The sequence below is a fragment of the Scyliorhinus torazame genome, chromosome 15, assembly GCF_047496885.1.
Source record: "Scyliorhinus torazame isolate Kashiwa2021f chromosome 15, sScyTor2.1, whole genome shotgun sequence".
Taxonomy (NCBI): Eukaryota; Metazoa; Chordata; class Chondrichthyes; order Carcharhiniformes; family Scyliorhinidae; genus Scyliorhinus; species Scyliorhinus torazame.
The window spans coordinates 178,673,275-178,697,968 of NC_092721.1; the positions used below are offsets into that span (position 1 = coordinate 178,673,275).

General features: G+C 43.9%; 1 protein-coding gene across 1 annotated transcript in view; it reads right to left on the reverse strand.

Moving 5' to 3' along the window:
* The window catches only part of tmem131 (transmembrane protein 131), a 253,551-nt gene that overhangs the window by 140,129 nt on the left and 88,728 nt on the right, over positions 1-24,694 (reverse strand). The gene's annotated exons all lie outside the window — the stretch shown is intronic.

Here is a 24,694-nt window from a genome sequence, read left to right on the forward strand (position 1 = left end):
GGTGCAGGCGGTTAAGATGGTGGTCCTCCCGAGATTCCTCTTTGTGTTTCAGTGTCTCCCGGTGGTGATCACGAAGGCTTTTTTCAAAAGGATAGAAAAGAGTATCATGGGTTTTGTTTGGGCCGGGAAGACTCAGAGAGTGAGGAAGGGATTCTTACAGCGTAGTAGGGATAGGGGGGGGCTGGTACTACCGAGCCTAAGTGAGTATTATTGGGCCGCTAATATTTCAATGGTGAGTAAGTGGATGGGAGAGGAGGAAGGAGCGGCGTGGAAGAGATTAGAGAGGGCGTCCTGTAGGGGGACCAGCCTGCAGGCTATGGTGACAGCCCCATTGCCGTTCTCACCAAGGAACTATACCACGAGTCCGGTGGTGGTAGCTACACTGAAGATTTGGGGACAGTGGAGACGACATAGGGGAAAGACCGGAGCACTGGGGGGGTCCCCGATAAGAAACAACCATAGGTTTGCCCCGGGGGGAATGGATGGGGGATATGGAATGTGGCAAAGAGCAGGTATAACGCAATTGAAAGATCTATTTGTGGATGGGAAGTTTGCGAGTCTGGGAGCGCTGACCGAGAAATATGGGTTGCCCCAAGGGAATGCATTCAGGTACATGCAATTGAGGGCTTTTGCGAGGCAACAGGTGAGGGAATTCCCGCAGCTCCCGACACAAGAGGTGCAGGACAGAGTCATCTCAAAGAAATGGGTGGGGGACGGTAAGGTGTCGGATATATATAGGGAAATGAGAGACGAAGGGGAGACTATGAAGGACGAACTAAAAGGGAAATGGGAAGAAGAGCTAGGGGAGGAGATTGAGGAGGGGATGTGGGCAGATGCCCTAAACAGGGTAAACTCGTCGTCCTCGTGCGCCAGGCTAAGCCTGATTCAGTTTAAGGTATTACACAGGGCACATATGACTGGAACACGGCTCAGTAAATTTTTTGGGGTGGAGGATAGGTGTGTGAGGTGCTCGAGAAGCCCAGCGAATCATACCCATATGTTTTGGTCATGCCCGGCACTACAGGGGTTTTGGATGGGGGTGACAAAGGTGCTTTCGAAAGTAGTAGGAGTCCGGGTCGAACCAAGCTGGGGGTTGGCTATATTTGGGGTTGCACAAGAGCCGGGAGTGCAGGAGGCGAAAGAGGCCGATGTTTTGGCCTTTGCGTCCCTAGTAGCCCGGCGCAGAATATTGCTAATGTGGAAAGAAGCCAAGCCCCCGGGGGTGGAGACCTGGATAAATGATATGGCGGGGTTCATAAAGTTAGAGCGGATTAAGTTCGTCCTAAGGGGGTCGGCTCAAGGGTTTACTAGGCGGTGGCAACCGTTCGTCGAATATCTTGCGGAAAGATAGATAGGGGAGAACAAAGAAGGCAGCAGCAGCGGCCCAGGACTTGGGGGGGGGGGGGGGTGGCCTGAGACAAGGCAGTTGCCAATTAGGGCTAGTTTTTATTTTTTGTTATTTAATATTTATTTATTTGTTGTTGTTTTTGTTTAAATTTAAAAAGGTCATTATTATCTGTATTGTTACAATGCTGTGTAAAGGATGCACAATGTACTGTGTTGGTTGACCAAAAATTTTCAATAAAATATTATTTTAAAAAAAAGCCTGGGGTTAGAATGAGTTTGTTTAAAAATAATTGTTTGCATAGTCTGGGTTGTTTTAGCAATCAGCAAGTGAAATTGACACAGGAATGTATTAAATCAGTCTAGGCTAATGGACTGTGGATTGACTTTGGGGGGGGGGGGGGGGGGGGGGGTGTCCTCAGAAGTTAAATGTGCTTTTACAACCTGCAGAGAGAATTTATTTTTTTTAGTTTGGGGAGATGAGGTAATTACTGGATGAAGCCACGGAATGCAGAGACATTTTGAAAAGCTGTGGAGAGAGACAGTTTGGAAAGAGACAAGGTTTTGCAGAAAGGGTTTTGGAAGTGAAGTCTGATCTGGCAGCCCTTGTGGTTTTTAGACCACAAGAAGGCAGTATTCTTTCCCAGTAGAATAGAGAAACAAAAGAGTAATACTATTTTAAAAGCAGAGCATTCTTGTCTGAAGACACGGAAGAGCCTGAAACAATCAACTTGAAGCAGCTATTTGAAGACATTCAGCCAGGCAGCTAGAGTCTGAAGGGTTCTAACAAGAGCCAGAATCTGATCTGTATCGCAAATTTGCCCTAGCTGGATTAAGAACTGGCCCTGTTGTTTATTGTATAGTTGTGGAAGGGTTAATTGTAAGCTGTACTATTTCAGGTGTGAAGTTAAAAGTTTAATATTGTATTTATAATAAAAGTTTGGTTTTGAAATATCAAAGCCCTATTTTTCATGCAGTCACTCCTGGTGTGAATCATTTTTTCCCCATACAGCCCTATTGGGGTGTTGGTCCAGTATCCTAGCCACTGTTGGGGTCTGGTCTGGGATCGTATTACTAGCAACTCCAAACTGGGCAACCATGGAGGTGCTGTGCGCCCTCAGTTGTAACAGAATTGTATACAACCAGGGCAGCATGGTGGCACAGTGGCTAGCACTGCTGTCCCAAGGCACGGAGGACCTGGGTTTGATCCCGGCTCCAGGCCACTGTCATGTGGAGTTTACACATTCTCCCCGTGTCTGCATGGGCTCACCCCCATAACCTGAAAAAATGTGCAGGGTCGGTGCATTAGCCATGCTTAATTGCCCCTTAATTGGAAAAAAAAGAATTGGATACTCTAAAGTATACAACCACAATCTATATCCTCATGGCCCAGCATGTCCTCTACTCTACCATTATCAAACTGGGGAAATCACCCTAGTTCAAAGTGCAGGAGAGCATTTCAAGAGCGGCACCTGGCACACATATAAAGGAGGCATCAACCTGCGAAACTTGTAGCACAAACCTACTTGCATGCCAAACAGCATTCAATAGCCAAAGCCAAGTGTTCTTGGAACCAAAAAAATCTGATCTGGGCCACTGACCTTATTACAGCTTTAGTCCAAACATGGACAAAAGAGCTGAACTCCAGGGATGAGGGTGCTAGCCCTTGACATCAAGATACCATATTAATGATTATGGCATCAAGAGTCCTAACAAACTGGAGTCAGTGGGAATCAGGGTGAAAACTGTCCACTGGCTGGTGTTATATTGATCACAAAGGAAGATGGTCGTTGTTGGTAGAGGTCAGTAATGTCAGCTCCAGGACATCACTGTGTCCTAGGTCCAAATCTCCTCAGCTGCTTCAGTGACGTTCCCTTCATAAGGTCAGAAGGTGGTAGATTTGCTGACAAATGCACAATGTTCAGCACCAATAAAGAAGTCCAATTCTGAAGCAATCAGTGTCCACATGCAACAAGACCTGGTTAATATTCAGGCTTCGGCTGATGTGTGGCGCAAATATTACTTGCCATTTAAGTGTAAAGAAATGACAACCTCCAATGAGAGAATTCAATCCTCTGCCCATGACATTCAATGGCATTACCATCACTGAATTCCACACTATTACCGTTGACCAAAAACTGAATTGGGCTAGCTATATAAATATGTGGCTACAAGAGGTCAGAGGCTGGGACTCCCGTGGTGAGCAAGTCACCCCCCGATTCCCCAAAGCCTGTCCACCATTGAAAAGGCACAGGTCAGGAATTCACTTGACTGGATGATTGTAGCTCCAACAACACAAGAAGCTTCACACTATCCAGGCAAACCGCCTGCTTGACAGACACCACCTTCAGCATTCTCTCTCTCTCTCTCCCTCTTCCCTCTTCCCCCCCCCCCGCCCCACCACCACCAACACCGACACACAATGGCAGTGTCTACCATCAACAAGATTCACTGCACCATTCCACAAAGCTCCTTCCACAGCACTTTCCAAACCCATGAATGCTCCCATCCAGAAGGACAGACAGCAGATACATGGGAACACCACCAAGCCACACACCATCCTGATATTGGGAATAGATCACCATTCCTGGGTCAAAATCCTGGAGCTCATGTCCCTAACAGCACGGTGGGTATACCCACACCAGATGGACTGCAGCGGTTCAGGAAGGCAGCTCACTACCACCTTCTCAAGCACAATTGCGGTTGGGCAATAAAAATGCTGGCCTAGCCAAGGACACCCTAGTCCTGTGAAAGAATGAAAACAATTCCCTAGACCAGATAACGAGATCTAACCTAACTTCTTTGGGTTACTCAGTAATTACTCACTGAGCTGGTGGGTGACTTGATCCATTCTGCCTCAACATACCAGGTAATAGTTAGCCACGTCTTTACTACCTTTTAATCTCAATCCAGTTGCCCCATGATATTGAGACATTAAAAGAACTAGTTCAGAATGTCATACAATGCAAAATGACTGTCAACATTAATGCACTTCTTCTAAACTACCATTTCCACACCACAAAAGCAAAGCTCACATTATTATTTGGAATGCCAATAGAACCATTTGTATCCCACTGCTAGTCATCTATTATACTATTTTCTTGCACTGCAATTAAATTATGTTGTTGAAATATTTCTGCTGCTGCGTTAAGGTGTATCCAGGCACAAGATTACATTCCAGTAGCTGGAACATCCCACCTGAAACAACCAATCCCAGTCTGCCACTTTTCAGCCACCAACAATAAACTTTGTTTGCAGGCAGCATGGTGACTAATTTATTAGCTATTATGATTTGGCTAGTCTTTATAAAATAGCTGTGATCCTGCTGATTAAGCTAAAAATGAAGGGCAGACCGGTTTTACCTCCCCTTAATTCCAACTATTTTTAAACATCAGATAATATTTGAAGATAAATATAAAATAACTTTAAACTTCAAGCTCCAGCTAAATCGGCTCATCTTTTCTTTCCTTAGGTTTTGGACTTTGAAGTAAACTACTCTTATAGCCTCAACACCATGTTCACCTTATGCAACTTGGCCACAGCTGAAATTTCAGTATTATTCTCCACATCATCAATGGCTAAAATCAGGTATTTATTATTTGCTATCTTTCAATCTCACGATCATTTCTGCAGGAGAACCCTGTGGAAACCGAGCCCTGAACTGCGTTATTGCCCGCTTATTGAGTGGGGAGTTGCTGGCTGTTAAAAGGACAGGTAATATATTGTTTGCAAGCACTCCTAATTTTTACCATGATTCACAGAAGATTTTAAAAAAAGACAAATACTCTTACTCTGCCTACCATATCAATCCTAAGTAAACTCGCCTTTTAAAAATAAAATCCATTTTAGTATCTCTGCACTGTGGCAATTAACAAAATCTGGAATTGAAAGCTGGTCTCAGTAGTGATCAGGCAACTATAGTTTACCGTAATATCCTTTAGGGGGGGGGGTGAAAAAGAAAAATCACCATCCTTACTTGGGCTGGGCTACATGTGATTGACTATTCAACTGGTCAGTTCAAGGGCAATTAAGAATGAGCAACCATGTTGGCCTTGCCATTGACGCCCACATCCCATGAGAGAATAAATAAGAGTCTCTTTGCAATCTTGGCGTCACGTTTGACTCAGAGATAAGCTGCCGATGCATATTTGTACCATGACCAAGACTGCATATTTTTCCCTCTAACTTACAAAGCAGAAGCCCATAGTCTGCACCGACACATGAAAAACAACTGACATATCTACTAAATCATATCAACTAATCCCATTTGCCAGCACTTCGCCCATAGCCTTGAATGTTATGAAGTGCTCATCCAGGTATATTTTAAAGGATGTGAGGCAACCCACCTCTACCATCCTCCCAGGCAGAGCATGCCAGACTGTCACCACCCTCTGGGTAAAAATAAAGTTTTTAATCACGTTCCCCCTAAACCTCTGCCCCTCACCTTAACTTGAACTTGTGTCTCCTCGTGAGTGACTGACCCTTCAACTAAGGTGAACAGCTACTCCCTATCCAGGCCCCCATAATTCTGTACACCTTGACCAGGTCGCCCCTCAGTATTCTCTGCTCCAGTAAAAACAACTCGCGCCTATCCAACCTCTCCATTTCATCCCAGACAACATCCTGGTGAAACGCCTCTGCACCCACTCCAGTGCAACACATCCTTCGTATAACGTGGCGACCAGAATTGCACACACTACTCCAGCTGTGGCCTACCACAGTTCTATACAACTCCAACATGACCTACATTGTTTTGTAATCTATGCCTCAGATTGATAAAGGCAAGTGTAACATATGCCTTTCCCCCACCCTATTAACCTGCCCTCCTGCATTCTGAGATCTACAGACAAACAAGCCACGCTCCATTTGTTCCTCGGAATTGCAGTGTCCCTGCTTATTTGCTGCTGAAACAATCATTCATGCTTTTATTAACTCTACATTTGACTACTCCAGTGCTCTCCTGGCTGGCTTCCCATATTCTACACTCCATAAGCCAATAAGTCAACACTGAACCCTGCGGGACACCACTCGTCACCGGTTGCCATTCCGAAAGAGAACCTTTTATCCCAACTCTCTGCCTTCTGCCTGACAGCCAATCGTCAATCCACGTTAGTACCTTGCCTCGAATACCATGGGCCCTTATTTTACTCAGCAGTCTCCCGTGAGGCACCTTATCAAAGGCCTTTTGGAAGTCAAGATAGATAACATCCATTGGCTCTCCTTGGTCTAACCTATTTGTTATCTCTTCAAAGAACTCTAACAGGTTTGTCAGGAACGACCTCCCCTTACTAAATCCATGCTGACTTGTCCTAATCTGACCCTGCACTTCCAAGAATTTAGAAATCTCATCCTTAACAATGGATTCTAGAATCTTGCCAACAACCGAGGTTAGGCTAATTGGCATATAATTTTCCATCTTTTTCCTTGTTCCCTTCTTGAACAGGGGGGTTACAACAGCGATTTTCCAATCCTCTGGGACTTTCCCGGACTCCAGTGACTTTTGAAAGATCATAACTAACGCCTCCACTATTTCTTCAGCTATCTCCTTTAGAACTCTAGGATGTAGCCCATCTGGGCCCGGAGATTTATCAATTTTTAGACCTCTTAGTTTCTCTAGCACTTTCTCCTTTGTGATGGCTACCATATTCAACTCTGCCCCCTGACTCTCCGGAATTGTTGGGATATTACTCATGTCTTCTACTGTGAAGACTGACGCAAAGTACTTATTTAGTTCCTCAGCTATTTCCTCGTCTCCCATCACAAAATTACCAGCGTCATTTTAGAGCGGCCCAATGTCAACTTTTGCCTCCCGTTTGTTTTAATGTATTTAAAGAAACTTTTACTATCATTCCTAATGTTACTGGCTAGCCTACCTTCATATTTGATCCTCTCTTTCCTTATTTCTCTCTTTGTTATCCTGTTTGTTTTTGTAGCCTTCCCAATCTTCTGACTTCCCACTACTCTTTGCCACATTATAGGCTTTCTCTTTTGCTTTGATGCATTCCCTAACTTCCTTTGTCAGCCATGGCTGCCTAATCCCCCCTCTGATAACCTTTCTTTTCTTTGGGATGAACCTCTGCACTGTGTCCTCAATTACTCCCAGAAACTCCTGCCATTGCTGTTCTACTGTCTTTCCCACTAGGCTCTGCTCCCAGTCGATTTTCGTCAGTTCCTCCCTCATGCCCCTGTAGTTACCTTTATTTAACTGTAACACCTTTACATCTGATTCTACCTTCTTTCTTTCAAATTGGAGATTGAATTCTACCATATTATGATCACTGCCTCCTAAGTGCTCCCTTACTTTAAGATCTTTAATCAAGTCTGGCTCATTACATAACACTAAGTCCAGAATGGCCTGTTCCCTCGTGGGCTCCATCACAAGCTGTTCCAAAAAGCCCTCCTGTAAACATTCAATGAATTCCCTTTCCTTGGGTCCACTGGCAGCATTATTTACCCAGTCCACCTGCATATTGAAGTCCCCCATGATCACTGTGACCTTGCCTTTCTGACATGCACTTTCTATTTCGTGGTGCATTTTGTGCCCCCGGTCCTGACCACTGTTAGGCCTGTACATAACTCCCATTATGTTTTTTTTGCCTTTGTGGTTCCTCAACTCTACCCATACAGACTCCACATCATCTGACCCTATGTCATTTAGTGCTATTGATTTAATTTCATTCCTAATTAACAAGGCAACCCCGCCCCCTCTGCCCACCTCCCTGTCTTTTCGATAGGTTGTGAATCCCTGGATGTTTAAATACCAGTCCTGAACCCCCTGCAACCATGTCTCTGTGATGCCTACCACATCATACCTGCCAGTCACAATCTGGGCCACAAGCTCATCTACCTTGTTCCGTACACTGCGCGCATTTAAATATAGCACCTTTAATTCTCTATTGACCGTCCCTTTTTGTTTTCTTAGTGTGGTGGACCTTGGTTTACTGAGCCTTTCCATACACTGTCATATTTTGTGGGATGGGGACTATCGTAACCTCTCCTGAGTTTTGTCTTTTCGTGCTTTTTTGTATTCCTAAGCAGCTACGTTTCCCACTGATTACTTCACCTCTTGGTTCCCTGACTTTCCCTTCCCCCCCAATCTTTAGTTTAAAGTCCTATTGACCACCCTATCTATTCTTTTCGCCAGAACACTGGTCCCAGCTCGGTTCAGGTGGAGACCATCCCAACGGTATAGGTCCCCCCTGTCCCAAAACTGATGCCAGTGTCCCATGAAAAGGAACCCCTCTTTCCCACACCACTCTTTCAGCCACGTGTGAACTTCCCTTATTCTTGCCTCCCTATGCCAATTTGCACGTGGCTCGGGCAGTAATCCGGAGATTATGACCCTTGAGGACCTGTTTTTTTAAATTTGAATCCTAGCTCTTTATAATCTCTAAACAGGTCCTCTTTCCTAGACTTGCCTATGTTATTGGTACCGACATGGACCACAACAACTGGATCCTCCCCCTCCCTTTCCAGTATCCTTTCAAGCCGGTCAGAGATGTCCCGCACCCTAGCACCGGGCAGGCAACAGACCATGCGGGACTCTTTATCCTGCTCACAAAGGATACTATCTATCCCCCTGATAATAGAATCCCCTACAACTACAACTTGCCTATTTACTCCCTCCCCTTGAATGGCCTGCTGAACCATGGTGCCTTGGTCAGCTGACTCATCCTTCCTGCAGCCCTGTTCGCCATCCACACAGGGAGCAAGTGCCTCATACCTGTTGGACAGAGTCAAGGGCTGAGGCTCCTGAGTTCCTGACTGCTGGTTCCCTTTACCTGCCTGACTTGCAGTCACACCCTGCTGTCCCTGGCCACTGGCAGGATTTAAACTACTTACTCTGACAGGTGTGACTGCCTCCTGAAACACAGTGTCCAGGTAAGTCTCCCCCTCCCGGATGTGCCTCAGTGTTTGAAGCTCAGACTCCAGCTCATCAACTCTGAGCCGGAGCTCTTCGAGCAGCCAACACTTACTGCAGATGTGGTCGCTGCAGCTCGCAATGGGATCTGCCAGTTCCCACATCAAGCAGCTCAAGCACATCACCTGACCAGCCATCACTAATTAATTAATTGGTTTAATTTAAGTTTATGAGTTTAGCTGTGGTTTTTTTTTTAATTTGGGGCAGATTTGCTATTAACCACTCATTTCACAGCTTCCCTCTGACGTCACTTTTGGGAAACAAACTGGAAAACAGGAAGTTTCCGTTAGGTTTTTATACTCAAGAGACTGCTCCTCCTCCTCCGAACGGCTCCCGAAATTAGGCCCGAAGAAAGAGAGAGAACAAAACAGTAGGGAAAAAGCACCTTCTCCCACTCTTCACCGAATTACCTCACTGCACCAAATTACCAAATTCTCACTCGGTCTGTATCTCTCTCACTCAGGCTGTGTGTCCTTGACCTGCGCAATGCTTACTAATGTGCGCTTTCTGTCTGTCTTTTATACAGACTTTAGGATGACTCACACTAAAACTTCAAAGAGAAGAAAACAATGTGTACCTTTGTGCCCCTTAACAGGCCTCAGGTGACTGCCAGATAACTGCCGCTCAGCAATTAGGGTGGGGGCAGCTTCAGCCAATCAGACACTAATCTACACTGCACTTTTAACTGAAAAACAGCAAAATTAGATGAACCACTTACCTTTCCTGGTGCACCAAATTACCAAATTCTCACTCGGTCTGTATCTCTCTCACTCGGTCTGTATCTCTCTCACTCGGTCTGTATCTCTCTCACTCGGTCTGTATCTCTCTCACTCGGTCTGTATCTCTCTCACTCGGTCTGTATCTCTCTCACTCGGTCTGTATCTCTCTCACTCGGTCTGTATCTCTCTCACTCGGTCTGTATCTCTCTCACTCGGTCTGTATCTCTCTCACTCGGTCTGTATCTCTCTCACTCGGTCTGTATCTCTCTCACTCGGTCTGTATCTCTCTCACTCGGTCTGTATCTCTCTCACTCGGTCTGTATCTCTCTCACTCGGTCTGTATCTCTCTCACTCGGTCTGTATCTCTCTCACTCGGTCTGTATCTCTCTCACTCGGTCTGTATCTCTCTCACTCGGTCTGTATCTCTCTCACTCGGTCTGTATCTCTCTCACTCGGTCTGTATCTCTCTCACTCGGTCTGTATCTCTCTCACTCGGTCTGTATCTCTCTCACTCGGTCTGTATCTCTCTCACTCGGTCTGTATCTCTCTCACTCGGTCTGTATCTCTCTCACTCGGTCTGTATCTCTCTCACTCGGTCTGTATCTCTCTCACTCGGTCTGTATCTCTCTCACTCGGTCTGTATCTCTCTCACTCGGTCTGTATCTCTCTCACTCGGTCTGTATCTCTCTCACTCGGTCTGTATCTCTCTCACTCGGTCTGTATCTCTCTCACTCGGTCTGTATCTCTCTCACTCGGTCTGTATCTCTCTCACTCGGTCTGTATCTCTCTCACTCGGTCTGTATCTCTCTCACTCGGTCTGTATCTCTCTCACTCGGTCTGTATCTCTCTCACTCGGTCTGTATCTCTCTCACTCGGTCTGTATCTCTCTCACTCGGTCTGTATCTCTCTCACTCGGTCTGTATCTCTCTCACTCGGTCTGTATCTCTCTCACTCGGTCTGTATCTCTCTCACTCGGTCTGTATCTCTCTCACTCGGTCTGTATCTCTCTCACTCGGTCTGTATCTCTCTCACTCGGTCTGTATCTCTCTCACTCGGTCTGTATCTCTCTCACTCGGTCTGTATCTCTCTCACTCGGTCTGTATCTCTCTCACTCGGTCTGTATCTCTCTCACTCAGGCTCACATCTTGATTTTAAAGTTCTCATCCTCGTTTCCAAATCCGTTCAAGGCCTCAGCCCTCGCCATCTCAAATCTTCTCCAGCCCCAAACGCGCTCAGATATCAGTGTTCCTCAAATTCTGGCCTCTTGAGCATTCCCGATTTTAACGTTCCACCATTGCCAGCTGTGCCTTCAGTTGCCATGGCCCAAGCGTTGGAATACCCTCCATACACCTTTAATGCTTCCCTCTAAGACATTCCTTAAACCCTCCTTGTCCGACCAAGTTTTTCCTCATTTGGCTCATCCCTTTATATGGATTACATTTTGTTTTATAATGCTCCTGTAAAACCTCTTGGGACATTTTATTACATTAAATGTGATATGTAAATACAGGTTGTTGCTGATTGCTGAGCTGAGTCTACGTCCATCATTTCCTTGCTCACTTCACAAAAAGACTGACAAGGCTGATAGTCAACATCGTAAATGGGTCCAGATATCTTCCAGTTTTTTAGGGACTCGGCATTACTCAATTAGACCAGTAGCCCAGAGGCTTGGATCAATAAATTGGAGAATATCAGTTCAAATTTCATCATAGCAGTTTAAGCATATGAATTTTTCCAAGTCCTTTGCTCTATTTGCTAGACAGCTGGTTTGTGATGCCAGGCAAGGTCAGCAGCAAGAGTTCAATTCCCGTACCACTGCGGTTATTCATGAAGATTATATAAATTATATAAACCCCTATGTTCCATTACCCAATTTAGGCTATTATCCAGGCATGATGTGGCAACCTAATTATTCCTACCAAAGTGCACCATCTCTTGCCATTGAAATTCATTTTGCCAATTGTATATCCATTCTGCAAGTTTTATCAAAATGTTTTTTGCATTTTGCCACATTAGTCCTATGCAACAACAACAACCCTAACTTGTTGTTGTCTGCAAATCTGTACTTAATTTTCCAGAATTAACAACGTAAATGGTGAACAACAGTGGTCCCAACATGGACATGTATAATGCCATTCTCTACCTTTGATCAGTCAGAAGATCAACCCTACACATGGACCAGAATTGTGGGTTATTGGACAGACATGCACTCATTTAGCTCAGTTGGCTGGACAGCTGGTGTGTGATCCAGAGCAAGGCCAGCAGCATGAGTTCAATTCCTGTACTGGCTGAGGCCCACCTTCTCAACCTTGGCCCTTGCCGGAGGTGTGGTGATCCTCAGGTTAAATCACCACCAGTCAGCTCTCATCTCTCCCTCTCCCCTCCTCTCTCTTTCCTCTTCTCCGCCCCCCCCCTCAAAAATCGCTCTTTCCTCCCCCCCACCTCAAAAAGAGTGAAACCGACGGTCATCTGGGACTTTGGCGATTTTACTTTACCCATGCCCAATTGATCTTGGCGAGCATAACCATCCATTGGAAATCAGTTTATAGATGTCTTTCAACTACATCTTGGGAGTAAAGGTGCCATCGTCCATTGTCTTTTTCTAACCCCAATGATAAGCTGGATGATCTTTAGTTCCCTAAACTTATTCAATATCCGTTGTCAAAAATAGGGCTAATTAACTGGTGCATCAGTCCCATGGCACTTGCTTTTTCTAATATATTGGCACATAAGTAATGACACGAACATTTAATCTAAGCAACGCAATTGCACTCAGACATGAAGTTTTATTTTCTTCAAGTTTGATTAGACTTTCAATACCCTTCAGAATCATGCTCACCTTCTTAGTTCCCCCTGGTAAACAGTTAGACAAATAAGAGTGAGCGTATATTTCTGCCATTCCATGGTCCTTATCCCAAGTGTTTAACTTGGGCATCGCTATCCAGACATCAATTTCGTCTGCAGAATACTTTTTATATTCTTTCATTTTAATTTTACAGTTCACTTTCGCTTTTGTTCTCTCGTTTATTTTCTACCATTTCATATTCACTATTTTTTTTTTAAAATTTAGATTACCCAATTATTTTTTCCAATTAAGGGGCAATTTAGTGTGGCCAATCCACTTACTCTGCACATTTTTGGGTTATGGGAGCGAAACCCACGCAGACACGGGGAGAATGTGCAAACTCCACACGGACAGTGACCCAGAGCCAGGATCGAACGTGGGACCTCAGCGCCGTGAGGCAGCTGTGCTAACCACTAGGCCACCATGCTGCCCTCATATTCACTTATAACACTCTTTCCTTCATCATGAATGTACTAGTATATGCCACCTTCTTCAATTTTCATTTATCCACATCTCCTTTACTTTGGTTTACTCCCATTATTCTCTTATAACACTCTTTCCTTCATCATGAATGTACTAGTATATGCCACCTTCTTCAATTTTCATTTTATCCACATCTCCTTTACTTTGGTTTACTCCCATTATACATCAAATTACAATATTCCAGCTAGGAGCAGAACACTAACTACTATTTTATAATGTGATACAACCCCTTTCCCAGTACTTTAGAATTCCTCATGCCTGCTGCAAACTGGCCTAGAAATCAGGAAATGTTCTAACAGATCATTCCCTGCTGGGGAGGATACTGGGGCAATTGATCCAAAATAGAAAATGGGCTTCCTCCACCTACAATTCTAACATCACTTTAAAGTGCCATGAGTTTGAAAAGAACACAAGAATGAAGAGTATGCAATCTGGCCATTTTAGACTACTTGCCATTCAATAAGATGATGGCCGATCCAATTTTGGCCTCAAATCTACTTTCACATCCATCCCCCAGAACCTTTATCAAACAAACCTTATCAAATCTGCATTGACTATATCCAATGATCCTGCCTCCACCTCTCTCTGGGGAAGAGAATTCCACAGGCCGATGACCTTCAGAAAATATTCTCCTCATCCCAGTCTTGAGTGGGGCCCCACATTGTAAACTGTCCCCTAGTTCCAGACTAGGGGGGAAACAACCTCTCCACAATCAACCTACCACATCCCCTCGGGATCCTGCATTTCAATCAGATTACTCATCCTTCTAAACTCCAATATGTAAAGCCCAATCTATTCAACCTTCCTCACAAGATAACCCATCACCAGAAATCAGTTGAGTAAGCCCTCTCTGATCAGATTTGAATGCAATTGTATCCTAAGTGAGGAGACCAAGATTATATTCTGTAATGCTGCAGCAGCAACTTCCTGACTTTTTTGCTTCTCTTAACAATAAACACCAAAATTAATTTTGCCTTCCTAATCACTTACTGGACCTGCATATCAACTCTTTGTAATGATCAGCACACACAGATCCCTCTACACAGTGGAGTTCTTTAATCCCGCTGCATTTAAATATACTGCTTTTCTATTCTTGCTGTCGAAGTAGACAAGTTCACGTTTTCCCACATTACACACCATCAACCAAATCTTTAGCCACTCACTTAACATATCTAAATCCCTTGCATCTCTTGACAACTTACTTTCCTCCCTTACTTTGAATCATCAGCAAATTTAGCAACCATACATTTGGTCCCTTCATCCACGTCCCCGATACAGATTGTAAATAGTTGAGGCCCCAACTCACCCCTATGGCACATCACTAGTTACAGCTTGCCAAATCGAAAATGACCCATCTCTCCCCATTCGCCGCTTTCTCTTATCTAAATCCTCTATTTGTGCTAGTATATTACTCCCCACACCATGAGCTCTTATTTTGTGCAGTTTATTGAAATTACTTCCTAAATGTCCTGCTACTACCTCCTTAATAATGGGGTGCCATATTTTCCTTGTGACAGATGTTAAAGCTAATTTGCCTATAGTTTCCTGCTTTCTTAAATAGAGGTGTTAAATTGTCAATGTAAAAGTACTCATGCTGGCTATTTTTTTTTATTTTTAAAAAGTCAAGCAAAAAGGTGCAGGGGAAAACAAAAATCACAAATAATTGCATATATAATAAAAGTGGAAAATGTATGGCTAAAATATTAGGGCATTCAGGAACCATGTCATCGATTGTTAGATTTTCTCTCTGAATTGAGTGTTTGATGAGCAAGATGGGAATGCTTCACGTTCAGAAAGCCGAGACACCACACACAGCCCATGCACAAGCCACACCTTTTCTTGCCACATGAGGAACTTTTAACAGGTAGTGCACTTAAAATGTGCCCTGCGCTCCAAAAAAACCCTCAAACAAACATGAACTAATAAATAACACAAATGTTTAAACACAATGGAAGAGTCTATTTCAAAGTGCAAACTCAGAATTGTTCAGGTTTGGTTATGGAGTTAAATGCACTGGGTGTCCACCACCTACCAACTATCCTTCACTACTTTGTAAACACTTGCACTGCTTCCAATTCCAATTGCCTCGTTGGATAAAAACTAATATCTACAGCTTTTCTGATTTACATGAATAATTCTCCTTTGCACATTATTTTAAAACTACTCAAGAAAATAAACCAGAAATCCGAGAGAAAGTAAGTTCAAGGGCCTGCCAGATGGCAAATCTCTCAAAATCCTGTTTGCTGCAGTCAAAAGTTGACAAACTCATACGAGATGTTTGTCACTGATAATGTTGCATCTTGATACAATAAAAACTTCCTAATGAGTCACATCTCAATTGAAAAATCAACAATAGTGGGGGAAAAAAAATGCAAGTAATTCATAAATGAAGATATTTGCAGGGGCTGTTTAGCACAGGGCTAAATCGCTGGCTTTGAAAGCAGACCAAGGCAGGCCAGCAGAACGGTTCAATTCCCGTAACATCCTCCCCGAACAGGCGCCGGAATGTGGCGACTAGGGGCTTTTCACAGTAACTTCATTTGAAGCCTACTTGTGACAATAAGCAATTTTCATTCATTTCATTCATATTGTCCCAAATACAATTGTCATGGGCACTTTTACACCAAACCATGCAAAAGTATGCTTTAAAAAACACATTGGGGAAGGCACGTTTGAGGAGATGACAATGAAGATCCCCGATGTAGTATGCACCAACCAAAACACTTGGTCTGAGAGTTTTGAGAACACATATTCCAAAAATACTTCTGCCTAGAAAAAAATATACATCGGGGTCTAAAGAATCCACTCATCTCGGACATAATAATCTTTATTGCCACAAGTAGGATTACGTTGCAATGAAGTTACTGTGAAAAGCCCCTAGTCGCCACATTCAGGCGCCTGTTCAGGTACACAGAGGGAAAATTCAGAATGTCCAAATGACCTAACAGCACGTCTTTCAGGACAAGTGGGAGAAAACCGGAGCACCCGGAGGAAACCCCCGTAGACACGGAGAGAACGTGCAGACACCACACAGACAGCGGCCCCAGCCGGGAATCGAACCTGGGACCCTGGCGATGTGAAGCCACAGTGCTAACCACTGTGCTACCGTGCGGCCCTGGACATGACCAAAGCATTTACATGGACATTATTTGCCGGCTCCCTCCACATCTCTTGCACTTATCCTCTACCCGACAGCCCTATGCACCATTTTAAATTGGTGTCGCATTCACCCGGTGCATAATTTAATTCCATAGCCCCCATCCCAATCCCACCTTTTTCTCCCACTTTATTTCCTCAATTGGCGCCTTCTCTGTACCCACCAACCAGCCGTTATTACTCACAATCTTCCCATCCCCCAGCTAGTCCTGCGTTAACAATCCATCCAGCAAGGTATGCTCCAGCAGCTGAGGACAGAGGGTAGCTTCTTCCACACAAAGTCCTGCACCTGCATATACCCGAGGTCACTCCCCTTGGCAACTGGTATCTTTCCTGCAACTCTCCTAACCTTGCTAATCTCCCTTTCATGAACAGATCCCCAACCCTTCCCTCTGCCCCCGCCCCCCCAACCCTGTAGAAAAAAAACTCCAAATCCATAGCATTTTCTCTGCCCATACAAATGCCAAAATTGATCTGTCCACTTTTTGGAAGACCGCCTTACATCAGGATGGACTGAAAAACAAACAGAAACCTCAACGACCAATATCTTGACAGTCTATACCCTCTGCACCAGTGACAGCTGAAGAGCATCCCACCTCTTCAAATCCCCTCCACCAAACTGGCTAAATTCCACTTATGCATCGTGGGTCACCTGAATAGCCCAATATCTAAACCTCCCTCTGGCCAGTCTGAATGGTAGGGCACTCAAATTAGCACTCCTCCCTTGGGCTTTCATTAAAAACACTTTTTGTCACATTCAACTTGTATCCTGAAAAAGTGTCAAATGACCCCAATATGTCCATTATCTCATTATCTTATCCATACATCCCAATGGATTCAAAATGTACAGCAGCAAGTCATCCATATACAGTGAGGCCCTACGCTTCCTGCCTCCGCTTACAATACCCAACCACTCTCTTGATGCTCAGAGCGCAACAGCCAAAGGTTCAATAGCCAGTGCAAACAGCAGCAGGCACCCCTGTTCATGCCCCAATGTAGCCGGAAATCTCCCGAGCTCATCAAGTTTGTCCTTACGCTAGCCATGGGGGCAGCATACAATAACCGTACTCAGGAGATAAACATAAGCCCGAATCCGAACCTCCCCAGGACCTTGAATAAATACCTCCGCTCTACCCTATCAAACTCCTGCTCTGCATTCATGGACACAATAACCTCCGGTACCTTACCAAAAACCTTTTTATTTTAAACAAGCTTCCAATTCCTCTCCGACAACAACAACAGCCCCCCCCCCCCCACAAAACCCCAGGCAATCAATTAACCTTCGGAAGACCAAAATGGCCACCATCAATTCACCTACTGCTGACATGTTCTACGGGAAAAAAACATGAAAATAACACGGCAAATATTAGGGTAGCATGGTAGCACAGCGGTTAGCACTATTGCTCCACAGCGCCAGGGACCCAGGTTCAATTCACGGCTTGGGTCACTGTCTGCATGTTCTCCCAGTGTCTGCGTGGGTTTGCTCCGGGTGCTCCGGTTTCCTCCCACAAGTGCCGAAAGATGTGCTGTTAGGTGAATTGGACATTCTGAATTCTCCCTCACTATAACCGTAGTGTGGTGACTAGGGGATTTTCACAGTAACTTCATTGCAGTGTTAATGTAAGCCTACTTGCGACACTAATAAAGATCATTAGTAATTAGATAGATAGGGATAGCAATATAAAATTATTTTGCACACCAGATTAACACATTTTAAAATGCCATGGTATTGTATATGCAACATGGACAGCATTAAGCTCTGCTGTGTAATTGTTAGTTCTAAATTTTAAGAACTCAGAGCTGCATTTTTAAAAGCAATTTCCATCTTGTACTACCATGAATTACTGTATTTTATTTGGATTAGTCGTCAGGAGTGGAGTTTACTCCGCACACAAATCTGCATTGGCAATATTTCACTCCTTCATTACTTGGTTCATCTCATCATAAATAAATGAGCAACCTTGTAATGCCTCTATGTCCTTAACATAGATGAGACCAAGTGAACACTTACTGTACACCACTTCAAAGTCAGACTAACAGGAGTTAAAGTAAGTCTGTTACTTAATGCCTTCTCCCCATATTGATTTCTTCATAACGCTACTGCCCAATGATTAAGATTGTTATATGAATGCATTTGTCTCTCAGCGAGTCAAATATTTTCAATTTGGTAGATTACATTCAATTCATTCTGCAAATTATTTTTACTGCTACCATGCAAGTCAAATCTAGCAACACTAGTAAAGCAAATGAACATAAAGGCACTAGTTTCGTCACAATTTTTGAACAAGCCTGTGAAAGAAAGTAGCTCAAGATCAAAATTCCCAGGAAGGTGAAACAATCTTTTACACCTCTGAATTAACCATATTTAACACCGCCTATTTGCTGTAGAAACAAAACAGCATTTGTTTGAATCATTAAAAAGCCAAAAAAAGGATATATACAATGTTCTTGTATATTAAAATATAATTGTCAACAGGAATGTTACTCAACACCATTCACATAAACAAATGGATTTTACTGGTGGGGGGTGGAAGAGGGGTATACTACATTTAGAACAGGTCCCAGTAGGTCTCAGCAAAATAGGTTTATTAGCTTTGTATTTTAGGAGAACATATTGGAAGCTCAAATATGTGACAGCTTCATTTGGTAACATGCTCAGACCTCAGAAGCACTTCCAAGAGGCTACATCAGATGGACCGATATATAATGGAGTTTATTGTTGAGCAATTAAGCTCCAGGCTGTTCATGTATATCCCCCACTGATCCCAAGTGTTGGAGTCAGACACCTGACTTCAGATTGGTTGCTTGGGCAGGGATGAAGTGCAATGAGCCCACATGCCATTGGGAGTGGACCCCATAACCCATCCCCTCCACGAACCCTCCTCCATCTTAACCCATCGGGACTCCACCCCCCCCAACCCAGCCCTGCACCTTCTCCGCATTCACTGAATAACAGTACAGTACGTTTGGGAGGACTAGCCCCTCCCCCCACCTGCGGCCCTCAGTCATTCAGATAATAATCTGCCGTCCTGGATACCTCACATTTATCCAAATTATACAGCATCTGGCATGCATTTGCCCACTCACACAGCTTCTCCAAATCACACTGAAGCATTGTATCCTCATTATAGCTCGCTCTCCCACCCAGTTTTACGTCATCTGCAAATATGGAGATCTTACATTTATTTCCCTCATCCAAATCATTAATATACATTGCGAATATCTGGCGGCCCAGCATCGATCCGTGCGGTACCCCAGTACTGCCCGTCATTTGGAAAAAGACCCGTTTATTCTTTCGGTTTCCTGTCTGCCAACCAGTCTTCTACCCATCTCAATTCATCACCCTTAATCCCACGCACTTTAGTGTTACACGCTAATCACGTGAGATTTTGTCAAAAGCCTTCTGAAAGTCCAAATAAACCACATCCACTGGCTTCCCTTTTTCAATGCCATCAGTTACAAGGGTGGCACAGTGGTTAGCACTGCTGCCTCACAGCACCGAGGACCCAGGTTTGATCACCGTCTGTGTGGAATTTGCACATTCTCCCCATATCTACGTAGGTCTCACCCCCACAAGCCAAAAATGTGACGGGTAATGTATATTAATGATTTAGATGAGGGAACTAAATGCAAGATTGCCAACACTAAAAATTGCTCCTTAATTTGAGATTACCAGTTACATCCGCGAAGAGTTCCAGTAAATTGGTTAAGCAAGATTTTCCTCTCTTAAATCCATGTTGACTGTCCAATTCTGTCACTGTTTTCCAAGTGCTCTGCTACTAAATCTTTTATGATGGACTCCCCACTACGGATGTCAGTGGTCAATAATTCCGTTTTCTCTAGTTGGGATACATTAGCTATCCTTCAATCTATAGGAACTGTTCCAGAGTCTATAGAATCTTGGAAGATGACCACCAATGCATCTGTTATTTCTAGGGTGACTTCCTAAAGTACTCTGGGATGCAAATCAATCAGATCCTAGGGATTATCAACTTTCAATCCTATCAATTTCCCCAATACTATTTCCCTACTACTGTTATTTTTTCCCCCGTTCGTTCCTCTCACTAAACCCAGTATTCTCAAACATTTATGGTACGTTATTTGTGTCCTCCTTTATGAAGACAGAACCAAAGTATGTATTCAGTCCCCCTCTTTCTGACTGTAAGAGACTTACATGTGTCTTCCATCAATCTTTTTCTCCTCACATATCCTCAGTCCGTTTTTATGTGCCCCGCAAGCTTACTCTCTGGTTCCATTTTCGCCTTCAATCAATCCTTTGGACTGCTCCCAATCCTCAGGTCTGTTGTGTTCTCTGGGCAATCTGTAGCTTCTTCCTTGGATCCAATAGAATCATAGAATTTACAGTGCAGGAGGAGGCCATTTGGTTTCATCATGTTTGCACTAGCCCTTGGAAAGAGCACCCGATTTAAGCCCACACCTCCACCCTATCCCCATAACCCAGTAACCCCACCTAACCCTTTGGAAACTGAGGGGCAATTTATCATGGCCAATCCTGCACATCTTTGGACTGTGGGAGGAAACCGGAGCACCCGGAGGAAATTCCACAGTCACCCGAGGCCGGAATTGAACCTGGAATCCTGGAGCTGTGATGCAGCAGTGCTAACCACTCGACTCTCTCCAGTTTTACTTTTGCGCCAGACAGCAACAAAGAATTGTTGCAATTCACCCATGCGCTCTGAAATGTTTTATTTTTTTTAAATTTTATTCTCCTTTTTCACATTTTCTCCCAAATTTACACCCAACAATAAACAATAATCAGTAACGAATGTTATGTCAATCCCCATATAAATAATGATTCCATCCTCCCACCAATCCCAGACATTGGCACGCATATTAACATAAACAAATGACAAAGAGGAATCAGGAATCACCCATAGTCACCATTAACACATACAGTCCCCCTCCCCCAAACCTCCCAGTCTCCAAACCCCCTAATGTTCGATGTGATCCAATTCTCTAAAGTGCATAATGAATAATGCCCATGAATTGTAAAACCCCTCCATCCAGCCCCTCAGTTCAAATTTGACCTATTGAACTCTGAAATGTTTATCATTGTGAAGCAATTGTGCTATCCACAATGCTAACGTGCACAGCTCCAGGGTCTCAAGTTCGATTCCGGCTTGGGTTACTGTCTGTGCGGAGTCTGCACATCCTCCCAGTGTGTGCGTGGGTTTCCTCCGGATGCTCCGGTTTCCTCCCACAGTCCAAAGATGTGCAGGTTAGGTGGATTGGCCATGATAAATTGCCCTCAAGTGTCCAAAATTGCCCTTAGTGTTGGGTGGGGTTACTGGGTTATGGGGAGAGGGTGGAGGTGTTTCTGCACTGTAAATTCTATGAAAATTACCTATCCAACACCATCCCTTTACACAAGGGCAAGGTGACAGGCAAAAGCATTGGAGGCCACATAAAAGAAAAAAGATTATGCAGAGTTGTTGTGATTGGAAATAGACTGCCCAAACTGATCATGCTAATTTTCTAAAGAGAGCTGGATAAATAATTAAAGAGGAAAGATTTGCAGGGCAGGGGGATTTATTTATGTAGCTCCCAGGGCAGCACAGTGCGACAGGCCAATGGCCTCTTTCCATGTGGTGCAATTCCATGGTTTTGAAGTTCACTGGAAAGCAGAATCGCATCGGTTTCCTTTGCCTTTAGGCCAATGACTGAATATTTTGCATACTAATTTTTAAATTAATTCATCTTGTCCCCAGAGGATTTGTACATTATATTCATATCCTTTCAGATAACATTTGAATACTGTATCAACTCTACAGGCAATAATGTAGCCATCTGTGCACTGAATGGAATCTACATAATGTGCCTGCTGATACGTCGAGCATTGTCAGTAGTAAACTATACATTTAAGATTTTTCACTTGTACAAAGTACAAGATTTTCTTGAGAACATACTTTCAAATTTCTCAACCAAATGAATAGCTCCGTTTTACAATGCAAGCTGTTGGCAAGCAAGAAGCTGATTACTGCATTACATCGTACCCAGGTTGCATTGCTGTATGGGTCAATAAAGATGAACTTCTTCAATGGTCCTTTGGTTTGCAGGAATAGTTTAATTTTGGTATGTTGTGTATTAGACAGTTATATTAAGAACATACTGAATTATTCAGAATGTTCAAACACTGACATTAAATGTGATTGTTGTGCCAAAACATCCAGATTTACGTAATAGCAAGTGTCAGAGTTCAGCAAATAGCATGCTGCTTGCAAATGAACTCACCCCAATGCAAATTGGTAGGGAACTGAATTTAAATAAATCCATATTGTATGGTTCCACCTCCTCCAGATCTGTGCACATGTAGAACATCTCCAGCAGTTTCTCCTACTATTGTAGGCATCATTACCTCCCAAGGATTTATTCGTTGCTCCCTCCTCTTCCTCATCTATATGCTGACCCTCATCTGCGCAGACTTAAATTCAGCTTCCTCAAGTCCACACATTAGACTAATTTCAAGGTCACTCTCAACCCCTCCACAAACCGCTTCTGTCAATATATAAAAATGTAAAATACTGTTTCTGTTTCAGATTTCCAGCATCTGCAAAGTGCTGGAAAAACTCAACAAGTCTGGCAACATCTGTGCAGAGAGACAAGTTAAAGTTTCCAAAGAGGAAGCATATTGAACTCCGCTTCTATGCTGACAGACTGTCCAAAATCCAATCTAATAAATCTCACCTTCCTTTAACTGAAAGACTTGATACCATCACCTTCAGCCCCTGCCACCAGCTAGGCTCCTTCCCTATTTCACCCTTGAACCGAAAGAGATTGTTTGACAACCTCAGTATCTTGTTCAACTCTCAAGCTTAGCTTCAGACCCCATAATAAATTACAAATTTCTCTTAACACCTGGTGCAGTGATTAGCACTGCTGCCTCACGGCACAGAGGACCCGGGTTCGATCCTGGCCACAGGTCACTGTCAGTGTGGAATTTGCGCATTCTCCCAGTGTCAGCAAGGGTCTCACCCCAACAACCCTAAGATGGGCAGGTAAGGTGGATTGGCCATGCTAAATTGGAAAAATTAAAAAATTAAAACATGAAACACCTAGACACTCAATTCAATTCCTCCAGCATTAATGCCATTCTGGTTTGCCTTTTTCACCTTCAGACCCCAACGTTATCTACTGGCCTGCCATCCTCCACTTTCAAACTCCATTGAGTCAATACCCTGTCCCACACAGAACACTGTGGTACAGTGGTTAGCACTTGTGTCTCAAAGCCAGGGAGCCAGATTAGATTCCAGCCTTGGGTGACTGGGGAATTTGCACGTTCTCCCAGTGTCTGCGTGGGTTTCCTCCAAGTCCTCCAGTTTCCTCCCACAGTCCAAAGATGTGCAGGTTAGGTGGGGTGAAGGGGATAGGGCAGGAGAGTGACCCTAGGCAGTAAGCTCTTTTGGAGAGTTGGTGCAGACTCGATGGGCCAAAAGGCCATCTTCTGCACTGTAGGGATTCTGCGAACTCTTGATTGCTCTTCATCCAAATCCTCGCTGACCTAGGTTAGCTTCCTGCGGCCAAATCCCTCATGGCCAAGCTTAACCCTGTCTGCACAACCCCACACTTCACTGCTGACTCCGGCCTCTTGTGCACCTTCACTCCACTGGCAACAGACCATAAGTGCACAAGTCTTTCTCAAATTTTCTCTCCAAATTCATTTGCATCTCCACTTCTTATCTGCTTAAAACCCTGCCCCTCAACTAAGTGTTGGAGTACTACTTCCAATACCTCAGTTTCTTTGTCCATCTTGCATTAATCCATTTGTGGAGGCACTAGAATGAAACAGGACATACTAATCTAATGTACTGATGCTCACTCAGCGTGCACCAACTCTTGGTTATCCCCTCAAGATATGCCATGGAACTACATAACGCAATACTGGTCACCTGTAATCAACATCAGAATATTTCAGGGAGGATACAAACTACCAAATCCATTGAAGTTAGATATGCAAAACTGCAAATAGATCAGAAAAGTGAGATAACCCCTTTTGTTCCCCAATACAAAACATTTTTTCAATGAGTGAAATAATTAATTTTGACAGGAAATACTGAAATTTACTTGTCCAGAATAGTTGAAGATACTTTGGTGCTCCTGAAAAACTGAGCTACACATTTGCACCGGTAATTTTATGCCTTCAGATTGTATGTTGTGAAGTTAGTTCTGTTTTCAGGCACACTGACGAACTCATGCATATCAACACAT